The sequence below is a fragment of the Eleutherodactylus coqui genome, chromosome 11 (genome assembly GCF_035609145.1).
Source record: "Eleutherodactylus coqui strain aEleCoq1 chromosome 11, aEleCoq1.hap1, whole genome shotgun sequence".
Lineage (NCBI taxonomy): Eukaryota > Metazoa > Chordata > Amphibia > Anura > Eleutherodactylidae > Eleutherodactylus > Eleutherodactylus coqui.
The window spans coordinates 38830180-38854019 of NC_089847.1; positions in this window are offsets into that span (position 1 = coordinate 38830180).

The following is a 23840-nucleotide window of genomic DNA, read 5'->3' on the forward strand; positions in this document are numbered from 1 at the left end:
ACAGTACAAGTTTTAACTCTCAGGATGGCTAAATAGCTAAGAGATATACACACCCCGCTGGAACGCACCGTTTAGAGTTCATGACGCTCCAGGGACGTCACTCAATGTTCAGTGGAATGCACGCTGGAACGCAGCATCATTCCATGGCGCCGTGTGACGTGAACTAATAGCGCCCACTCGGGATAATGTTCCATATGTCTGATATCAATAGTTACATCACAACTACATGCAGCGACAGCACCCAGGCGAGCGAGCTCGGGGAGACACCTCGTTCATATAAGGCTAGCAGTAACGGATGCCAGCGTCACCATGTTATGATGCGTGGCATCATCAATGTGGGACGTACCGCGAGAACAGCGCCAGTACACCACTCCCCTATGAAGGAAATACCAACTAGTATAAAAGTAAGTCCTGTTACCCTCTTTAGTATGCTTGATAAAGGGGCACATACCGCCCTGAACCACGTTGCATCGTCTGTTTTATTACCTGTACCCAGTGATTTGTCTACCTACCTGTATTTATTGCTATTTGGTCAATTAAAATCCCCCTTTCTGGATGACAATTGTTTTGGATAAACTTACCTGGCCTGCAGTCCATTTGGGGAGGTCTCAAGGACATGAGAGCTCCCATCTAAGTAAGTTTTCCATTTATCGGACTGTTTTTATGTTATCCTTATGAGCGCCGGACAACCAAACTAAACTAAATTATAGAGCTTACAGGGCAGGTTCTGAGGAGTCCGGGGGTGTCGTTTTTAAACTCACCCGGCTTGTTTCTGCGCCATCATATGTGGAAGTGGCACAAGTAGACTCATGTCTGCAGACTGTGCAAGGAAATACATATTGCTCTCTATGGAAGTGGACACACAGCTGTAGAGATGAGTCCGCTGGTGCCGACTTCCATGGGGAACAGCAGGGGAACAGGGAGCTAGGTAATTATATCATTCTTGGGCCCCTCGGAACCTACCCTACGAGTAGTAGAACTTAGTTTATGGTGCTTTTAGGTGGTGACAGATTCCCTTTAAAATGTTCCCATACATATTATATGAAGATCAATTTTAGCAGGACCAGACTACTATTTCATGTGTACGGGGATGTCCCAACTCTACCCTGACAAGGGTAAGTGCGATCAGGCATGATGGATCTCAACATAGCACTTCCTACGTGTGTCAGAAGGAATAGCTGTCACCCAGGCAACCATTTGGTCAACTACTGTCTAAGGTGTGAGACCAGCGATAGCCTTCGTCATAAACACATGCAATACGTAATTGAATTGCAGACATGAAAAATATGCAAACTTTCCACAAGAAATAAAAGAACTCACCAAGCCATAGAAATCCGGGGATCCAGATAGTTCAGCTTGGAGGACGAGGCCATCTGTTTCTTGTCTTCTCTGTCAGTCTCCTGTACCTCCAAGTTCAGCAGCTGCTCTTCCATTCTCACGACAACTTTCTTCTTGCTTTCCAGAAGTCTAAGATGAAAGGAAGTCATCAGGTGCCGCATCCATAGAAAGATTTCTCCAAGTGACTGTTAGGGTAAAGCCGTACATTACGGATCTGACACTGATTTTCGCAGTGGCAAAATCTGCACTAAGTAGTGCCAAGATTTTGTGAAGTCCCATCTACATTGCTTGTACTGTGACACACCGCAGATTTACCGCACACAATTCAGCAGCAGTAAATGCGTATTCTACGTCTAGCCTTACACTGAGGGTGGTTTGCCACACAGCGCTTTTTGGAATAACTCAACTGCAGTTCTTTGAGGCCAACCCAGTAATGGATTCCAGTAGAAAGGAGGAATCTAAGTCCTTCGTTTAAAGGAATTGTATCAAGACTAGAGATGAGCGAACGTACTCGTCCGAGCTTGATATTCGTGCGAATATTAGGGTGTTCGGGATGCTCGTTACTCGTAACGAGCACCACGCGGTGTTCTGGTTACTTTCAGTTTCCTTTCTGAGACGTTAGCGCGCTTTTCTGGCCAATTGAAAGACAGGGAAGGCATTACAACTTCCCCCTGTGACGTTCAAGCCCTATACCACCCCCCTGCAGTGAGTGGCTGGGAAGATCAGATGTCACCCGAGTATAAAAGTCGGCCCCTCCCGCGGCTCGCCACACATGCCTTGTGAGTTAGCTGAGGGAAAGTACTATCCTGCTGGTGCTGCTGTAGGGAGAGCGTTAGGAGTCAGTGTAGGCTTCAAGAACCCCAAAGGTCCTTCTTAGGGCCACATCTACCTGTGTGCAGGCTGCTGCTAGCAGTGTTTTGTTTTGTTTTTTTTTCTCAAAATCGGCAGTGCAGAGCATTGCACCCGGCATTAGGGACAGAAGTGGTGCATAGGCAGGGAGAGTGTTAGGAGTGAGTGTAGCCTTCAAGAACCTCAACGGTCCTTTCTAGGGACAAATTTAAGTGTGTGCAGTACTGTGCTGGCTGCTGCTAGCAGTGTTGCATTTTTTTTTTTTTCTAAAAATCGTCTGTGCAGAGCATTGCACCCTACATTGATACTACAGGGACAGAATTGTGTAGGCAGGGCCACAACACAGTTATTGTTCATTGAATATACGCAGTGGGGCCTTCCCTTTGCAAAAAAGGAAAATAAATTATATTTGGCCTGCCTGTGTCAGTCCTAAGGTCTCCGTGTACGTGTGTGCTGCGTGGACAACGTACAAAAATCAGACGCAACCAGCTACGGTTTACTGCAGGCTTGCGCCATTGTCTTTCCTGACTGGCAAATACCTGCTCTGCTAGAGTTAATAACTCTGCTACACTAAAGTTGTGTGTCACTTTTTCAGGGCCACACTACAGTTCTAAAAGTTATTGTTCATTGAATATACGCAGTGGGGCCTTCCCTTTGCAAAAAAGGAAAAGAAATTATATTTGGCCTGCCTGTGTCAGTCCTAAGGTCTCCGTGTACGTGTGTGCTGCGTGGACAACGTACAAAAATCAGACGCAACCAGCTACGGTTTACTGCAGGCTTGCGCCATTGTCTTTCCTGACTGGCAAATACCTGCTCTGCTAGAGTTAATAACTCTGCTACACTAAAGTTGTGTGTCACTTTTTCAGGGCCACACTACAGTTCTAAAAGTTATTGTTCATTGAATATACGCAGTGGGGCCTTCCCTTTGCAAAAAAGGAAAAGAAATTATATTTGGCCTGCCTGTGTCAGTCCTAAGGTCTCCGTGTACGTGTGTGCTGCGTGGACAACGTACAAAAATCAGACGCAACCAGCTACGGTTTACTGCAGGCTTGCGCCATTGTCTTTCCTGACTGGCAAATACCTGCTCTGCTAGAGTTAATAACTCTGCTACACTAAAGTTGTGTGACACTTTTTCAGGGCCACACCACAGTTATTAAACGTATTGTTCATTGAATATACGCAGTGGGGCCTTCCCTTTGCAAAAAAGCGAAAAAATTATATTTGGCCTGCAGGCTTGCGCCAATTTATTTCCTGCCTGGGAAATCAAATCACTGGTAATACAGCATGCTGAGGGGTAGGGGTAGGCCTAGTGGACGTGGACGCGGCCGAGGACGCGGAGGGCCAAGTGAGGGTGTGGGCACAGGTCGAGCCAGTGCGGTGGCCAGGGGTAGAGGCAGGGCCAGACCGAATAATCCACCAACTGTTTCCCAAAGCGCCCCCTCGCGCCATGCCACCCTGCACAGGTTAAGGTGCTCTACGGTGTGGCAGTTTTTCACAGAGACGCCTGACGACCAACGAACAGTGGTGTGCAACCTTTGTCGCGCCAAGATCAGCTGGGGAGGCACCACCAACAGCATGCGCAGGCATATGATGGCCAAGCACCCCACAAGGTGGGACGATGCCCGTTCACCGCCTCCGGTTTGCACCACTGCCTCTCCCCCTGTGCCCCAACCTGCCACTGAGATCCAACCCCCCTCTGAGGACACAGGCACTACCGTCTCCTGGCCTGCACCCACACCCTCACCTCCGCTGTCCTCGGCCCCATCCAGCAATGTCTCTCAGCGCAGCGTCCAGACGTCGCTAGTGCCACAGTTTGAGCGCAAGCGCAAGTACGACGCCACGCACCCGCACGCTCAAGCGTTAAACGTGCACATTGCAAAATTTATCAGCCTAGAGATGCTGCCGTATAGGCTTGTGGAAACGGAGGCTTTCAAAAGCATGATGGCGGCGGCGGCCCCGCGCTACTCAGTTCCCAGTCGCCACTACTTTTCCCGATGTGCCGTCCCAGCCCTGCACGACCACGTCTCCCGCAACATTGTACGCGCCCTCACCAACGCGGTTACTCCCAAGGTCCACTTAACAACGGACACGTGGACAAGCACAGGCGGGCAGGGCCACTATATCTCCCTGACGGCACATTGGGTGAATTTAGTGGAGGCTGGGACAGAGTCAGAGCCTGGGACCGCTCACGTCCTACCCACCCCCAGAATTGCGGGCCACAGCTCGGTGGTGGTATCTGCGGCGGTGTATGCTTCCTCCACTAAAGCACCTTCCTCCTCCTCCTCCTCCAACGCAACCTCTGTCTCGCAATCAAGATGTGTCAGCAGCACGTCGCCAGCAGTCGGTGTCACGCGGCGTGGCAGCACAGCGGTGGGCAAGCGTCAGCAGGCCGTGCTGAAACTACTCAGCTTAGGAGAGAAGAGGCACACGGCCAACGAACTGCTGCAGGGTCTGACAGAGCAGACCGACCACTGGCTTGCGCCGCTGAGCCTCCAACCGGGCATGGTCGTGTGTGACAACGGCCGTAAGCTGGTGGCGGCTCTGCAGCTCGGCAGCCTCACGCACGTGCCATGCCTGGCCCATGTGTTTAATTTGGTGGTTCAGCGCTTTCTGAAAAGCTACCCCCACTTGTCATACCTGCTCGGAAAGGTGCGCCAGCTCTGCGCACATTTCCGCAAATCCCACACGCACGCTGCCACCCTGCGGACACTGCAACATAGGTTTAATCTGCCAGTGCACCGACTGCTGTGCGACGTGCCCACACAGTGGAACTCTACGCTCCACATGTTGGCCAGACTCTATGAGCAGCGTAGAGCTATAGTGGAATACCAACTCCAACTTGCGCGGCGCAGTGGGAGTCAGCCTCCTCAATTATTTACAGAAGAGTGGCCCTGGTTGGCAGCCATCTGCCAGGTCCTTGGAAAATTTGAGGAGTCTACCCAGGTGGTGAGCGGCGATGCTGCAATCATTAGCGTCACCATTCCTCTGCTATGCATCTTGAGAAGTTCCCTGCAAAGCATAAAGGCAGACGCTTTGCGCTCGGAAACAGAGCCGGGGGAAGACAGTATGTCGCTGGATAGTCAGAGCACCCGCCTGTCTATATCTCAGCGCGTTGAGGAGGAGGAGGAGGAGCATGAGGAGGATGAGGAGGAGGGGGAAGAGACAGCTTGGCCCACTGCTGAGGGTACACATGCTGCTGGGCTGTCATCCTTTCAGCGTGTATGGCCTGAGGAGGAGGAAGAGGAGGAGGAGGAGGATCCTGAAAGTGATCTTCCTAGTGAGGACAGCCATGTGTTGCGTACAGGTACCCTGGCACACATGGCTGACTTCATGTTAGGATGCCTTTCTCGTGACCCTCGCGTTACACGCATTCTGGGCATTACGGATTACTGGGTGTACACACTGCTCGATCCACGGTATAAGGAGAGCCTTTGCACTCTCATTCCCGAAGAGGAAAGGGGTTCGAGAATGATGCTATACCACAGGGCGCTGGTGGACAAACTGATGGTAAACTTCCCATCCGACAGCGCTAGTGGCAGAAGGCGCAGTTCCGAGGGCCAGGTAGCAGGGGAGGCGCAGAGATCAGGCAGCATGTACAGCGCAGGCAGGGGAACATTCTCCAAGGCCTTTGCCAGCTTTATGGCTCCCCAGCAAGACTGTGTCACCGCTCCCCAGTCAAGGCTGAGTCGGCGGGAGCACTGTAAAAGGATGGTGAGGGAGTACGTAGCCGATCGTACGACCGTCCTCCGTGACGCCTCTGCCCCCTACAACTACTGGGTGTCGAAGCTGGACACGTGGCCTGAACTCGCGCTGTATGCCCTGGAGGTGCTTGCTTGTCCTGCGGCTAGCGTCTTGTCAGAGAGTGTGTTTAGTGTGGCTGGGGGAATCATCACGGATAAGCGTACCCACCTGTCAACCGACAGTGCCGACAGGCTTACACTCATCAAGATGAACAAAGCCTGGATTTCCCCAGACTTCTCTTCTCCACCAGCGGACAGCAGCGATACGTAAGCAATACGTAGGCTGCACCCGCAGATGGAAGCTACGTTCTCTCTCACCATCCAAAACGGGGACATTTCTGCTTCATCAATCTGTGTCTAATATTCCTCCTCCTCCTCCTGCTCCTCCTCCTGAAACCTCACGTAATCACGCTGAACGGGCAATTTTTCTTAGGGCCACAAGGCTCACTCATCTAATTTTTCTAAACAATTTTTATATGTTTCAATGCTCTTAAAAGCGTTGAAACTTTAACTTGAACCAATTTTTCGTTAAACTGGGCTGCCTCCAGGCCTAGTTACCACTTAAGCCACATTAACCAAAGCGATTAATGGGTTTCACCTGCCCTCTTGGTTGGCCATGGCCAATTTTTTGGATGTACATTAGTACTGTTGATACAGCAATTTTTGTGGGCCCTCGCCTACAGTGTAATCAAATGAATTTTTAGCCCACCTGCATTACAGCTGACGTTACATCCGCTGTGTTGGGCAATGCAATGGGATATTTTTGTGTATCGCCGGTGGGTTCCAGGGAGCCACCCATGCTGTAGGTGCACACGGAGTTTAACCTACATCTGTCCACTTGTAAAGAACCCCAGTCTGACTGGGGCATGCAGTGTGGGCCGAAGCCCACCTGCATTAAGCACGACATTACTACCTCAGCTGTGTTGGGCAATGCAATGGGATATTTCTATGTACCGCCGGTGGCTTCCTGGCACCCACCCCTGCTGTGGGTCCACAGGGAATTATAAATGCATCTGTTTCCACTTGTAAAGAACCCCAGTCAGACTGGGGCATGCAGTGTGGGCCGAAGCCCACCTGCATTAAGCACGACATTACTACCTCAGCTGTGTTGGGCAATGCAATGGGATATTTCTATGTACCGCCGGTGGCTTCCTGGCACCCACCCATGCTGTGGGTCCACAGGGAATTATAAATGCATCTGTTTCCACTTGTAAAGAACCCCAGTCAGACTGGGGCATGCAGTGTGGGCCGAAGCCCACCTGCATTAAGCACGACATTACTACCTCAGCTGTGTTGGGCACTGCAATGGGATATTTTTATGTACCGCCGGTGGGTTCCAGGAAGCCACCCATGCTGTCGGTCGACAGGGACTTCACAATAGGGAGTTGTACCTGCCTGTGTCTATGAATTAAAAAGCCCGGTCTGACTGGGGCATGCAGAGACACCTTGACAGAATGAATAGTGTGTGACACATAGGTTCCCCATTGCTATGCCCACGTGTGCAGCTCCTGATGGCGGTGGCACAGGATTCTATTTCTCATTGCTTCTGTACAGCATTGTGGGCTATCGCCCCGCCCCTTTTAAAGAGGGTCGCTGCCTAGCCGTGCCAACCTCTGCAGTGTGTGCCTGCGGTTCCTCCTCATGGCAGACGCACTTCTAAATAGACATGAGGGTGGTGAGGCATTAGGGCAGCTGAAGGCTGCGCAGGGACACTTTGGTGTGCGCTGTGGGGGAGAGGGGGGGGCGGTTGGGCAGCATGTAACACAGGAGAAGTGGCAGTGGAGTGTCATGCAGGCAGTGATTGTGCTTTGTTGGAGGTAGTGTGGTGCTTAGCTAAGGTATGCCATGCTAATGAGGGCTTTTCAGAAGTAAAAGTTTTTGGGAGGGGGGGGGGCCCACTCTTGCCGCTATTGTGGCTTAATAGTGGGACCTGTGAACTTGAGCTGCAGCCCAACATGTAGCCCCTCGCCTGCCCTATCCGTTGCTGTGTCGTTCCCATCACTTTCTTGAATTGCCCAGATTTTCACACAAGGAAACCTTAGCGAGCATCGGCGAAATACAAAAATGCTCGGGTCGCCCATTGACTTCAATGGGGTTCGTTACTCGAAACGAACCCTCGAGCATCGCGAAAAGTTCGTCCCGAATAACGAGCACCCGAGCATTTTGGTGCTCGCTCATCTCTAATCAAGACCTAAAGTTATCCCGCGTCTCCTGGATAGGGAATAACCTTATAACTGCAGTGGTGGTCCAACCGCTTGGACTCCCACCCAGCCCGAAAATAGAGTTTCTGAAAATCCCTACATGAATGGAGAGGAGATTGTGCATGTGCAGCACCATTCTATTCATTCAATGACAATGCTGAAATTGTATAAACGCCGAGCAATCTCCAGTGCTGTCATTTAAATGAATTGGTAGTAGACATGCAAGATCTCTGCTGTGGTGGGACCATAAGGACCCCAGTTCTTGAGATCAGTGGAGGTCCCAGTGGTTGGATCCCCACAGTCAAAGTTTTCACCTGCACCAGTTTTGATGAATTTTCCTCCCAGCATCACATGTCGTCATTACAGCTCGTATGAACTGATCATAATGGTAGCTGATATACGGAATCCTAAGGATTAATACACAGGGGGATCTGGAAGGAAAAATTCCATTAGAAATAGCTGCACGCTCATTTACATGGTGCACACCACAATCGTAACCCTATTATGATGACAATTAGGGCATCCTACATACTACACCAGCTTCTCCAGGTCATTTCCCTCAGCTTCTTTCAGCGCCTTCTTTGTTTATGAAATTTGTTCTTTTCTGGCCTCAATCTGTAGAAATAGAAGAGAAGACAAAGGGGTTGTCCAGTTGTAAACCACTGATGACCTGTCCTTAAGATAGAAAATCAATAGTAGATTAGTGGGGTCTGCTGCCCGGACCCCCACCAATCTGCTGTTTGCTGGGACGATATGCTTGTACACTAGCTAATCTCTACAAGAAGCAGACAGCTCTGTTTCCACAGCAGTGGCCCGGCCTCATATTGCAGGCTAAGTTCCCATTGAAATGAATAGCCTTAAATACCAAACCTCCCCACTGCAGTGGGAACAGAGCTGTCTGCTTCCTGCAGAAGTCATATGAGAGCAGGTGAGCATCGGCCGCTGAATAGCTGATCAGTTGGAGCCCCATCAATCTACTACTGGTGGCCTAGCTCAAGGATAGGACAGCAATAGTTTACACATGGACAACCCCTTTAAGTAAATTGCACTACGTTATTGGTATAAATGATTGGAAACCAGAGGCTGAAACCCGTGCAAACGCAACATTTCCTACAGTTGAGGCTTTGCTACAGTTAAATTCAGTCTATACAATCCTCTGCAATCCAAGTCTGGACCCCAAGATGATACATTGTAGCAAACTGTCAGCACAGAAGATAGATTGATACTGACATTTAGGACACAGAGGATTGAGTAGACTGGATACACAGCTGTGGAAAGTATTACGTTTGTACATGCTTTTAGTCTTTGGATGTAAAGAAGAAAGATGAAACAATACCTCTGCAGCGCCACCTATTGGATGGCAGCATTCTTTTAAATGAATGCTTGACCCGTAATATATAGTTATATAAAGGGTTAAGCATTGATTTGAAGGAATGCTGCCATCCAGTAGCTGACGCTGCAGAGATATTGTTCCATCTTCCTTATGTACATATTACCCAGAAGAGGATGGATGGCCTTATGCATCTCCTCACTCACCTTTTTGGTGCTCTCTACCTAAGGAGTGATGTTACCCCTTCCGAACTGGATGTAAAGAAGAATGTTCCCCTTTACTGACAGCAAAACGATGATCTGACCCAATGAGTTAGTAAACAAATCCTCAGCATTTTAACAATGTTATAGTTATTGGACCAGGAATGGACCATACCGGTATTAAACATATTGTTTTACTTATCAATGCTGTACAAACAACAACAGTACAAGTTTTAACTCTCAGGATGGCTAAATAGCTAAGAGACATACACACCCCGCTGGAACGCACCGTTTGGAGTTCATGACGCTCCAGGGACGCCACTCAATGTTCAGTGGAATGCACGCTGGAACGCAGCATCATTCCATGGCGCCGTGTGACGTGATCTAAGAGCGCCCACTCGGGATAATGTTCCATATGTCTGATATCAATAGTTACATCACAACTACATGCAGCGACAGCACCCATGCGAGCGAGCTCGGGGAGACACCTCGTTCATATAAGGCTAGCAGTAACGGATGCCAGCGTCACCATGTTATGATGCGTGGCATCATCAATGTGGGACGTACCGCGAGAACAGCGCCAGTACACCACTCCCCTATGAAGGAAATACCAACTAGTATAAAAGTAAGTCCTGTTACCCTCTTTAGTATGCTTGATAAAGGGGCACATACCGCCCTGAACCACGTTGCATCGTCTGTTTTATTACCTGTACCCAGTGATTTGTCTACCTACCTGTATTTTTTGCTATTTGGTCAATTAAAATCCCCCTTTCTGGATGACAATTGTTTTGGATAAACTTACCTGGCCTGCAGTCCATTTTGGGAGGTCTCAAGGACATGAGAGCTCCCATCTAAGTAAGTTTTCCATTTATCGGACCGTTTTTATGTTATCCTTATGAGCGCCGGACAACCAAACTAAACTAAATTATAGAGCTTACAGGGCAGGTTCTGAGGAGTCCGGGGGTGTCGTTTTTAAACTCACCCGGCTTGTTTCTGCGCCATCATATGTGGAAGTGGCACAAGTAGACTCATGTCTGCAGACTGTGCAAGGAAATAAATATTGCTCTCTATGGAAGTGGACACACAGCTGTAGAGATGAGTCCACTGGTGCCGACTTCCATGGGGAACAGCAGGGGAACAGGGAGCTAGGTAATTATATCATTCTTGGGCCCCTTGGAACCTACCCTATGAGTAGTAGAACTTAGTTTATGGTGCTTTTAGGTGGTGACAGATTCCCTTTAAAATGTTCCCATACATATTATATGAAGTTCAATTTTAGCAGGACCAGACTACTATTTCATGTGTACGGGGATGTCCCAACTCTACCCTGACAAGGGTAAGTGCGATCAGGCATGATGGATCTCAACATAGCAGTTCCTACGTGTGTGTCAGAAGGAATAGCTGTCACCCAGGCAACCATTTGGTCAACTACTGTCTAAGGTGTGAGACCAGCGATAGCCTTCATCATAAACACATGCAATACATAATTGAATTGCAGACATGAAAAATATGCAAACTTTCCACAAGAAATAAAAGAACTCACCAAGCCATAGAAATCCGGGGATCCAGATAGTTAAGCTTGGAGGACGAGGCCATCTGTTTCTGGTCTTCTCTGTCAGTCTCCTGTACCTCCAAGTTCAGCAGCTGCTCTTCCATTCTCACGACAACTTTCTTCTTGCTTTCCAGAAGTCTAAGATGAAAGGAAGTCATCAGGTGCCGCATCCATAGAAAGATTTCTCCAAGTGACTGTTAGGGTAAAGCCGTACATTACGGATCTGACACTGATTTTCGCAGTGGCAAAATCTGCACTAAGTAGTGCCAAGATTTTGTGAAGTCCCATCTACATTGCTTGTACTGTGACACACCGCAGATTTACCGCACACAATTCAGCAGCAGTAAATGCGTATTCTACATCTGACCTTACGCTGAGGGTGGTTTGCCAACAGCTTTTTGGAATAACTCAACTGCAGTTCTTTGAGGCCAACCCAGTAATGGATTCCAGTAGAAAGGAGGAATCTAAGTCCTTCGTTTAAAGGAATTGTATCAAGACCTAAAGTTATCCCGCGTCTCCTGGATAGGGAATAACCTTATAACTGCAGTGGTGGTCCAACCGCTTGGACTCCCACCCAGCCCGAAAATAGAGTTTCTGAAAATCCCTACATGAATGGAGAGGAGATTGCGCATGTGCAGTACCATTCTATTCATTCAATGACAATGCTGAAATTGTATAAACGCCGAGCAATCTCCAGTGCTGTCATTTAAATGAATTGGTAGTAGACATGCAAGATCTCTGCTGTGGTGGGACCATAAGGACCCCAGTTCTTGAGATCAGTGGAGGTCCCAGTAGTTGGATCCCCACAGTCAAAGTTTTCACCTGCACCAGTTTTGATGAATTTTCCTCCCAGCATCACATGTCGTCATTACAGCTCGTATGAACTGATCATAATGGTAGCTGATATACGGAATCCTAAGGATTAATACACAGGGGGATCTGGAAGGAAAAATTCCATTAGAAATAGCTGCACGCTCATTTACATGGTGCACACCACAATCGTAACCCTATTATGATGACAATTAGGGCATCCTACATACTACACCAGCTTCTCCAGGTCATTTCCCTCAGCTTCTTTCAGCGCCTTCTTTGTTTATGAAATTTGTTCTTTTCTGGCCTCAATCTGTAGAAATAGAAGAGAAGACAAAGGGGTTGTCCAGTTGTAAACCACTGATGACCTGTCCTTAAGATAGACAATCAATAGTAGATTAGTGGGGTCTGCTGCCCGGACCCCACCAATCTGCTGTTTGCTGGGACGATATGCTTGTACACTAGCTAATCTCTACAAGAAGCAGACAGCTCTGTTTCCACAGCAGTGGCCCGGCCTCATATTGCAGGCTAAGTTCCCATTGAAATGAATAGCCTTAAATACCAAACCTCCCCACTGCAGTGGGAACAGAGCTGTCTGCTTCCTGCAGAAGTCATATGAGAGCAGGTGAGCATCGGCCGCTGAATAGCTGATCAGTTGGAGCCCCATCAATCTACTACTGGTGGCCTAGCTCAAGGATAGGACAGCAATAGTTTACACATGGACAACCCCTTTAAGTAAATTGCACTACGTTATTGGTATAAATGATTGGAAACCAGAGGCTGAAACCCGTGCAAACGCAACATTTCCTACAGTTGAGGCTTTGCTACAGTTAAATTCAGTCTATACAATCCTCTGCAATCCAAGTCTGGACCCCAAGATGATACATTGTAGCAAACTGTCAGCACAGAAGATAGATTGATACTGACATTTAGGACACAGAGGATTGAGTAGACTGGATACACAGCTGTGGAAAGTATTACGTTTGTACATGCTTTTAGTCTTTGGATGTAAAGAAGAAAGATGAAACAATACCTCTGCAGCGCCACCTATTGGATGGCAGCATTCTTTTAAATGAATGCTTGACCCGTAATATATAGTTATATAAAGGGTTAAGCATTGATTTGAAGGAATGCTGCCATCCAATAGGTGACGCTGCAGAGATATTGTTCCATCTTCCTTATGTACATATTACCCAGAAGAGGATGGATGGCCTTATGCATCTCCTCACTCACCTTTTTGGTGCTCTCTACCTAAGGAGTGATGTTACCCCTTCCGAACTGGATGTAAAGAAGAATTTCCCCTTTACTGACAGCAAAACGATGATCTGACACAATGAGTTAGTAAACAAATTGTAGAACTTTCGTTACACAATGGTGGATCAGCCATCTGCAGCCGGCGGCTCTCCCGCTGTTCTGTAACCGCAGTGTGATGGGAGTTACATATCACAGACCACTTTATGTAGTAGTACAAGTATATTGTTAGGGTTTTATATAAATTAAGCTTCAATGATATAAAACCCTAACAATGTACTTGTACTACTACATAAAGTGGACTGTGATATGTAACTCCCATCACACTGCGGTTAAAGAACAGCAGGAGAGCCGCCGGCTGCAGATGGCTGATCCACCATGTTATTGGTGACTGCGAGTGACATTATATTTCCTGCCCACCTCTGATCTCTTTCCTTTGGGTTTCTTCGCATTTTTGATGTTTTGTAGCATGCGACATTGCGAGTCAAGAACCTTGCGGGCTTCGCGAAATGCCCGCAACTTGTGATGTTTTGCAGCCCATGTTTTCCTAAGGAGCCTTCCTCTCTGTTGCATCGTATGAAAATGTGCGGTGTGATGAACCTTTTACAGTAGGAAATCCTATTGGAAGAGCCCTAAACTAAGCCCTAGCTGCAGAAAACAAAAACACTTACATCACCTAAGAAGCGCTGTCAGCTCCACTGCATCTTCTCCCCGATCCCCGACACTTGTCTTCAGGCAAGTCTTCTGGCTGGGGATTGGAAATTCCCCGCCTCCAGGAAACGCTGGCTCTGATTGGCTGAGCGCCACACAGCAAATTATCTTCCTATGTATAATATGACCAAACGGACTGGGACAGAAGACCTCTTGGGAGCGGTGGGTTTGCGTGGAAGATGACCACTTTGCTGTCTCTGTACGTTGGTCTGCAGGGATTCTGTAGACTTGTTGCATCAATGATGATCTCTGATGAAAACAAGTGTAAGATTGACTCCAACAACCATCAGAATAAAGGATTCAAGGAGGCAGTCATCACAAAAAAGCAGAGATTCGGGACAATGTGCCAGCACGCTGCTGTCAGGAGCTGCACACCAACTGTGGACAATATAAGGACCATTATCTGCTTTGCAACCAGTGATTACGACTGCGGAGAAGACAAATACATTGAAGGAGCAGAGCTGAATTCACTGAACACACCAACGTGTTGTGCGATTAAGGCTAGGGCCACGTGGCGGCACGGGTGGCAAGTTGCTGCGAGCCGCAGATCGACAAAAGTTCCAGTCTTGGTGTCTATTGTTTTGCGAGCTGCAGGTGGCAAGAATTTGTGAGATGTGCTGCAACCGCATTGGCACTAATGAGAGACTGAAGTGGAAGGGTTACACAAAGATCTTTGGTCATGTGACCCATGCTGCCGTGTAACCATAGCCTTAATATTGATAACTCGCTTGGCTCTACTACATCTCTACACAATAATCATGTTTTGAAACCTTGGAGACCATGACGACTTATTCCCTAAGAGGAAAATCCCTTAGTAGGCAGCCATATGTGTTTTCACGACCCCCAATACTATATCTGTATGCAGCCCACCGTGTGTGTATAAAGCCTAGGGCTCCAGTGGCCATCTATATCGTTAACTGCTGAGCATGCAGCAAGACGTGACAGCTCTCACCTCCCAAGTAAAGAACTTTTACACGGCTTGTCCCACAATTGGGGAGTGTAAGAAGTACAACCATCAGCCAACAAACAAGTCAACGCTCATTTGTCCGCTGATCCTTGACTTTCAACAAGCATAAAATTGCTGACTGGTCATCTGTATGTCTCCCTGTGTGAGCGGGTTTGGTACACAAAATGGCCCTGGAATAAAACTATAAAGTGGGCCCATATTGTAGCTGGGGCCAAATTAGCAGCAAGTGGGATGAACACAAGTAGGCAGGCGTCAGCAAACCGCCAGCTGCAGCACTGCTGACTGTAGGAGGGGAGAAATCTATGCGGCGTGGATAGCTCACTGCAGCAGATCTTCTACGAAGCACAGAACATGTTAGAGCTGCAGGTATATATTAAGGTGCCGCCTATTTCTACCCTTTAGGCCTCCACCACATCAATGATCATCATCGGCTGGCTTCTCTTAACCCCTTATTGTTTTCATGTCCTGGGTGTTTGGGCTTCATTCTGCAGGGCCGTGAAAACACACTGGCCCTGTAGAGCAAAGCCCCGGGCTTGGGATTGTGACAGCTCCCGCCTCTAAGCTACCGGAGGTACTGAATAAAACCACTACAAGGATTAATATAACTAATAACAATATATGACAGCCAAAAAATACCTACAGACTGTGACCACATAATACCCCTAAAGTGTTACTGAAAAAAAGTATACAAGGACCAATGTTACACCCATACTGTGGCCATAGAGAGGTAGATACCAGTTCACAGCACCAGTATAATGGATCTCGACAGGCTGTGTAAGTGATTATAGTATATTAGCTCCATTAATCACTGGTGATGTCCCCTTTAATTGGGGTGTTTCACTTTTCCTTTTCTTCTCCATCCCGCTCAGACCACAATCATGATTTCTCCTTCACACATATTTGTCTCTGCAGAATTTGACAGACAACTTTAACTCTAATTTTACCTTTCCATATCTCTACACAATGCCACCATTCATGTTGCTCCAGACAGTAATAATGCCATATCTGCCACTTAGTAATTTAAGCTCCTTTTTGTGCTCATTGTAATCCCCACATAGTAGTGCCAATATTAATGCTCCCCACACAGAATTTGTTCCCCCTGTTATGCCACCACTCAGTAATAATGCCCCTCCTGGTGTCCCTTTAGTAATAATGACTCTCCCGGCCCCCTTTCAAAGGGTTTGTCTGCCCATTTTTTCACTGATGGCCTATGCTCTGTATAGATCAGTAGCAGTTGATGGACGGGGTCTGCCGCTAGGGAACCCCGTCCATCAGCCCTCTGCTCAGTATAGCAGGCCGGATGCTGTAATAAGAGCACAGGGAGGTAGTACTGGCAGAAGAGAAGCAGGAAGTGAAGCCTCAGTGTGGCTCTCACATTGATTTCAATAAATAAAGCCAGCGTTCGCACTTTCTTCCCCATCATCTTATGACAACATTTGGCCCGCTGCACTGGACAACAGGCGGGATGAATAGCTGATGGACAGCAGTAGACCCTATCTATCTACTATGGATGACTTGTCCAGAGCAAACTTCAACAGTAAAAAAATGGGCAAATAATCCCTATAAGTAATAATGACCCTGGCCCGTATTTATTAATAATACTCCTCCTGGTGTTGTTATAGTAATAATGTCGTTTGTGTCCCTTTTGTGGTAATAAGAATGCCTATTAGCCCCCTTGCAGTGCTGCCCGTTATATACATTAAAAAAAACAACACAATTACTTACCTGCGTCCCCCTCCTCCGGCCTCTGCTGTCTGCATCTGTCTGCAAATCTCACAGTTTGGCCGCACCGAAAAACTGCAAGATTTCTGTGGGAGAGCCGCAGCTCCAATGCCTGCGGCATTTTGCCCTGGCTGCTGGCATTCCGCTGCGGCTTTTTCTCCCCATAGAGAGGAGTGAGGCTGCAGTGGGGGAAAAAAAAAAAGAATTGAGATGCTGCGGCTGTCAATTTTGCCCTGCATCTCCAGTTCGGCCCGGTTTTGCCGCAACGGATTGGCTGCCCCATGTGGACGAGATTTTTGCACAATCTCGTACAGATGGCTGGCTAATCCTGGGATTAGGTGCCGCAGGCGGACTTGTCGCACAGAATTTCCGCATGGAATTTCTATGGCAAATCCGTCTCTTGTGAACCCAGTCTTACAGCACAATTACCTCCAGGGATCACAGGTGATGTCATATCTGATTAGTGTTGTTCACTTTTGGTTTTCATCTGTAGTCGGCCCAGAACAATTTGACAATTTCTTCCAGCCATCATTTGTTTCTGCAGAATTTGCAACAGACCTCTTTAGCTCCACGCTTCCCCAGCACATGCGCAACATATGCGCAAACCCCAAATTCTGCTGCCCCCTTTTAACAGTGCCAACCAGCGGCTAACCCTAATAAATAATCTCACACACTGTTCACCAGCCTCTCCTACCACAGACCACTGCATGTACCACGCTTTCTCACAGACTGCTGAAACCCCTTAGGGTTCTGTCCCCTCCACATCACACAGCACTCTCATGGTACCCCACTTATCACATAATGCAGAAAGGAACAGAACAAAAAAGGGTCTCGGCGCTCCAGCAGGAAAGACCCGATGTAATCCTCCGAATCAGCAGTAATGGTCCTTATTCCATAATAACACAGCACAACGTGTTTCGTTGCAAGAACCGCGACTTTCTCAAGTACAATGAACTTACACTTCTTTCATCTATTTAAACAACATTTAGAAACTCATATATCCATAAATATTGTTTGTGGCAAATAATAAGGATCTTGAAGGAATCTATGTGACATCTATCCTCCATGTGTTTGAGGGCGATTTAGGATGGACTATTGAAACTTCTGGCTCATCCTTACCCAAGGAAGCCTATTCTCTGAAAGGCTCTGTATATGATACATGGAGGCATACATTGGATTGGATATTTCTTAAGGTTTATAGAGAGAATCATTTGACCCCTAGAGGCTTGAGAGTGCCTATAGGGTCAGATTTCCCAGGGATGAAGAATTCTCTGGTGAATGGAGTCTAATGTTGGGCACTTTTTCATCATTAATGTTAGATAAGTCGATTGCAAAAAGAATAGACTTGTCTATTTCTGGTTTTAAATCAGTCCTAGATTTTGGGATGCACAGCAGTAGAGAAGAAATACTGTATGCTATTAACCATATGTATAGAACTGAAAAGAATATATGTATGCGTAAGATGAAAAAACTAATCCGTGATTTGAGAGATTTCAATACCAAATCTGGACTCTCTAAGGATTTTACAAAGAAAAAGGTACAAAGTAGCCGACCTCAGAGGTCACATAGATCTAGAGATATGATTATTGAAGATCCTAATGAAAGGAGAACTTCTGCATTCTTTCCCCTGCATTTGGTTAGGGTAAACTCGGGTATATACTAATTATAATCACTCCAATAGGAATCCATACTGGAAAAGGAAAGACAAAAGGTATGATCATGTAGGAAGGACTGAGAATAATAGAGAGAATGAAAGAGAAGTAGATTATGGTAAAGATAAAAATCTAATTTTTTCCATAGAGAACAAGGTAGTAGATTTAGATTAAGACAAATAGATAAATTACCCAAAGGTAACAATAGGACAAATAGAGATAATATGACACAAACGGGGTGGAGTAACTTTAGAATATCAGAAGAACCTATAGCTAAACGTAACTTATCACAAACTGTAGACAATTCTTTATCCAATCCAGAGGTTAATTTCCATTCTATGGTTACCATTGACACCATTGTGTGTAGTACTATTATTAATGAGAGCCCTATCCCTATACCTGAAACTATAAGAAGTCCTTTAAGAACCCCCCAAAGACAAAATAGTGATTATATATATTCTACTCTGGAACTTATATCTTACCCGATAGAAAGAGCTCTTCTAAAGGGCGGCCGATATGGGAGTCTCTAAATTTTGTATAAATAGATGAAAGAAGTGTAAGTTCATTGTACTTGAGAAAGTCGCGGTTCTTGTGACGAAACGCTTTGTACTGTGTTATTATGGAATAAAGACCATTACTGCTGATTTGGAGGATTACATCGGGTCTTTCCTGCTGGAGCGCCGAGCTCCTTTTTTGTTCTGTTCCTTTCTGCATTATCCCACAGGTTGACCTTCTCGAGGAGGAGGGACGACTGGCCAGGTGGCTCTCCTGTTTTTTCAGGATATAAGGAAAGGATTTGTGGATCTTTTTGTGCATTTTTCATATGCTATAAAGGACGTGGAGGGGTCAGTGGGGGACCTAGTGTATGGTCATCACACTGACACCGGGTAAGTCCTGTTCCCTTTTCTATACATTTGGTGTGGAGATTGTTGGAGCGCTGTCCCTCATATATGGTTTCCTTCCACTTATCACATAGGATGCCCCTTCATGGCCTTCCCCCTCGTGACAAAGAACGCCACTTATGGTTTTCCTCCCTCTCATAACACATGATGGCCCTTATGGTTCTGCCGCAGGAAACGGCACAAACCAGAGAATTTAGCACGCTTCCCTACACAATTACAGTTAACTTGTCCCTTACAAGCTCTCTCAGCAGAACCATCACCAGCCGGAAGCAGGCACTGCCGGCCGGAGGGAGCAAGAGGAGAGCTGGTGCAGTAACAGCTGCGGGAACCAGGCGGTGGAGTCTGATCCTGCTAACAACATGGAGACTTCTGTCTAACTGCCAGCGCAGACCGCAAACAGCGCCACATGCTAAACAAAGAGCATCAGATACACTCCGGGGCTGAATACCTCCACACATCGCAGTCGAGCGTTCTCACCTAGGGAGAAAGAAAATACAACCATAATGAGTAAAAATCCTATCAAAGACAAGAGAACAGAAGTCGGAGGCACCAATATCAGGATCGAGGGTCCACCTGAGTCTCATGCTCCAGACGGGTGCTCATGCTCCTTTCCTTAAATGATACACAAGCAATATTACTGGAGACAAAGACCCATTAAACTACCAAGGATCGACTATCCAGCTGTATCAAGACTTAGTCCCTTTTACATTAGCTAAAAGAAGGCAAATGAGACCGCTTCTGAAAGCCCTCAGGGCCAAAAATCTACAACATGCATGGATGTTCCCATTTGGGCTAACATTTCACAAAGATGGCAAAAGCATCATCATACACACCCCGGCCGATCTGGAAAGGGCTTGGCCTATCCCGGGCCTAACACCGATCCACATTGCTTCCTGGATGTCGCTGAGAGAAAAGGAAGCCTGCCCAAAAACAGTAATGGAGACGCCTTGGAAGGAGATATCTTGCTCCAAATCTCCCAAAAAATAGGAGATCAGCCTGTCTTGTATTCGTCACCACATGCCACTTGAAGCTCCTCAACCTTCCACCCATACTGGCGACGGGGCATCATTACCATCTTTACTGCAGGACCTGATCTTTAACAAGACTTCCCAAGGATAGCAACGTTGCTGTCAACTTTTATTGTCATGGGGGAATAAAGAACATTTTCTACTTTGCTAAACTTGGATGCTGCCGCCTCTTCTTGCTCTTTGGAATACGTCTTGGGAATAAGTTCAGATCCCTAGCGGCTCTTGCAATCAGTAAGTCCTACCACTGATGTGGACAAAAGTGACGCTGTTGGTACTCTGTTACTATTGATTATATATAACAGTCCTCATCATAATATTTCTTGTTTACGTTTTATATTTGAATGACCACTGCTATGTCATACTGGAGTTTATCTTATGTACTTTGCTGTCTGCTTTGATCTCAACTAATTGAAGGGATGTTGCCTGGATCTGGCCTCCCCCTTATACGCATTATAGGTCAATGGATCAATCTGCTAGTACTATTCTAGTAGTTATGTTCATAGTTTGTTTATGGTTGGCAGACACACGACCCTTGCGCGTATGATTGCCATAGATGGTTTAAGCGTGCGGAGGTGGGGCTGAATACCACCCCCCCTGCACTCCCCAGCCCTTGCTGGTATGCCCTGCCCCTGTGGCCGAGATGCACCTAGTCTCTCTTCCCTCAATATCAATCGTTAAACTTCTAAGTACACTTGACCTGCTTAATACAATAGATTAGAATAAATACAGCATTACTAACAATAAAATACAATAAAAGTGTCTTAAGTTAGGGTAGTGGCTGGTTGCATCAAGCTGGTGCGCACCACCATGGTTCCAACTTTAACCCATCGTTCTGACTGTGTTACTGTGAGTAAACGTTGCAGTCCGTCAGACTTTTAAAATTGTCTCGAGTTTATAACGGTTTTACCCTTCTTCCCCGTTTAACCCCCAACTAAACCCCTGATTTCCTGAAGAGAGGTAAGCAGGCTGGGCTGTCCCGGCCCGACATACTCATCCGACTCATCCTACGCCGGCGCTAGTCTTCACCTGAAAACTAAAATGATAAATGGACTTACCGTCACAGCCATAAACACTAAAGGTCTAAATACCCCACAAAAACGAAGCCGAGTAATATGCCTCCTAAAGAAGCTAAAAACGTCTATTGTGTTTCTCCAGGAAACCCTCTGGAATGCAACGGCCCTTTGTTAGGTGGTATTTTAGCAACCACCCTACCAGCGCAGCTAAAGGGGGTGGCTGTAGCGCTGCACTCCTCCGTCCCATCTGTATTAGATGGCCATCTGTCTGATAAAGGGGATAAAGGCTTTTCTTAAAAGGCAAAATTTTAACAGAAACTGTCACATTGGTAAACCTAGATGTCCCGAACAAAAATCAGGTGGCCCGGCTTACAGACGCCCTGAAGAAACTTTCACTCTTTGCAGAAGGCAAAATAGTAGCAGGTTCAGACCTTAATCTCACCCTAAACCTCATATTGGACTCTTCCTTGGAGAAGTCTCAGAACTTACAAGAAGCATGTAGAAAACTCCATAAAATGCTGCAGAACCTACAGCTCTCTGATGGTTGGAGACAGAGGCGTAACTTAAAGCTCCTGGGCCCCAATGCAAAATGTGTAGCAGGGCCCCTAATTATAATGTTTTATTAATAGTACTGGGCTACCTATATGGAGAACAGAGGCCTTATGGGCCCCCTAAGGCTCCTGGGCTCGGGTGCAACCGCATCCCCTGCACCCACTATAGTTACGCCCCTGGTTGGAGAACATCAAACCCTTTAGATAGGGACTTCTCTTTATATTCCCCCCCGTACACGATACATACCACAGAATAGACTACATTCTTATTTCCTCCTCATTGATTTAGCAAATTAAAAAATCTACTATGGGAAACTTAACGGTCCCTGACCATGTCCGGTTACAGTCCACAAGGCCTGGAGCTGGAGGCTGAACAAGTCTCTTCTAGACAATCAAAAAGCAATTAAAAACATAACCAACCAACTAAAAAACTTTTAAGGAAAACACACAGACTCCAGATAAACACCCATTAGTGTGGGGAACGCACAATGCATGTATCAGGGGCATATTCATAGCTATAGGAGCCGCACAGAAAAAACAAAAAAACAAGCAGAAAGAAGTCATTCTGACTGAAATCTCTCATTTAGAACAGCTGTCGAAACAAAAAAAGGTGAAATTACCTGAATTAAGAGAAAAGCTTAAAGATATTTTAAACAGTAGATTTACAAAATCTCTTCTGTACTACAAACACCAACTTTATGTACGCGGTAACAAAGGAGGTCGGCTTATGTCCTCCTTAATAAAGGAAGCTAGAGGAAAAACACATATCCCAGAAATAAATGACCCGATGGGAAAGACCCACAAGGAAACAACGATGATAGCTCAAATCTTCAAAGCTGAACAACTTGACCTCACCAGACACTCGGAAGAAATGAAAGACAAAAAACTGGAGTGTGTTGGCTTTGCTTGATCTCCCTTTGAGTCACGATGAGGCGGCCTCTCTGGCCTCTCCAATCTCCCTGGAAGAGTCAACATCCATACTAAATAGCTTCCCACTACACAAGAGTCCGGGACCGGAGGGATTTCCCTTAGCGCATTACTAAAAATTCCAGGAAACAATCCTTCCATATCTGGCTCTGTCACTTAATGCTTTGCTGCAATGTGCGCAGCTACCCAGACAGGGGTCAGAAACGCTATCTTTTCTCCTTAGGGAGAGCACCCAGACAGAGAGTGAGGAGACTCAAAAGGCCATTCATGCTCCTCTGGGTAATATGCAAATAAGGGAGATGGAATAATACCTCCACAGATTCCTACCGTACACTGATGAAGGGCAGACAGCCTGAAACAGCTCTATGTACATCGAGTCTGTCTTTGTTTTGAATTCCCAGTCATTGTTACAAGGCTTGTATAAAGAGTCTAACTTTGGCTTGAAGGAATGCTGGCTACCCAGACAAACACAGGAAGCCTTCATCACCCTCATACACAAAGAAGGGAAAGACTCGCTCCTATGTGGAAGTTATAGACCCATTTCCCTCTTAAATTTAGGCATCAAAATATGAGCGAAACTCCTCTCAAGGCGGATTAACATCTTCATACCCAAATGGATTAACGATGAACAATTGGGTTTCCTCACTGGTAGAAAGGAAAAAAGATAACTCTGCACAGCTCCTTCACGTAATAAGATACGCACAAAACAACAAAATCCCACTAATCTTACTGAAATTGATGCTGAAAAAGCGTTCAATAGAGTAGATTGGAACTTCATGCGGTCAGTCCTGGAAAAATTCAGATTCCCACCATCTCTAATTAAAGCCATTTTTACATTATACTCCAACCCCTACGCTAAAATGAACGACTCCTTTTCACCTCCCTTCTCCATCACTAAAGGAACACGTCAACGATGCCCTCTTTCCCCGACCCGATTCATCCTCTCATTAGAAATTCTTCTCCAACTACTACGGCGGAGTAGGGGTATTGAGGGAATTAGTCTAAATCACCTTTCGCTTAACTCTGAGGCCTTTGTGGATGACACTTTATTCTAACTAACTCAGAACAAGGCCTTCTGAATCTCAATAGCATTCTA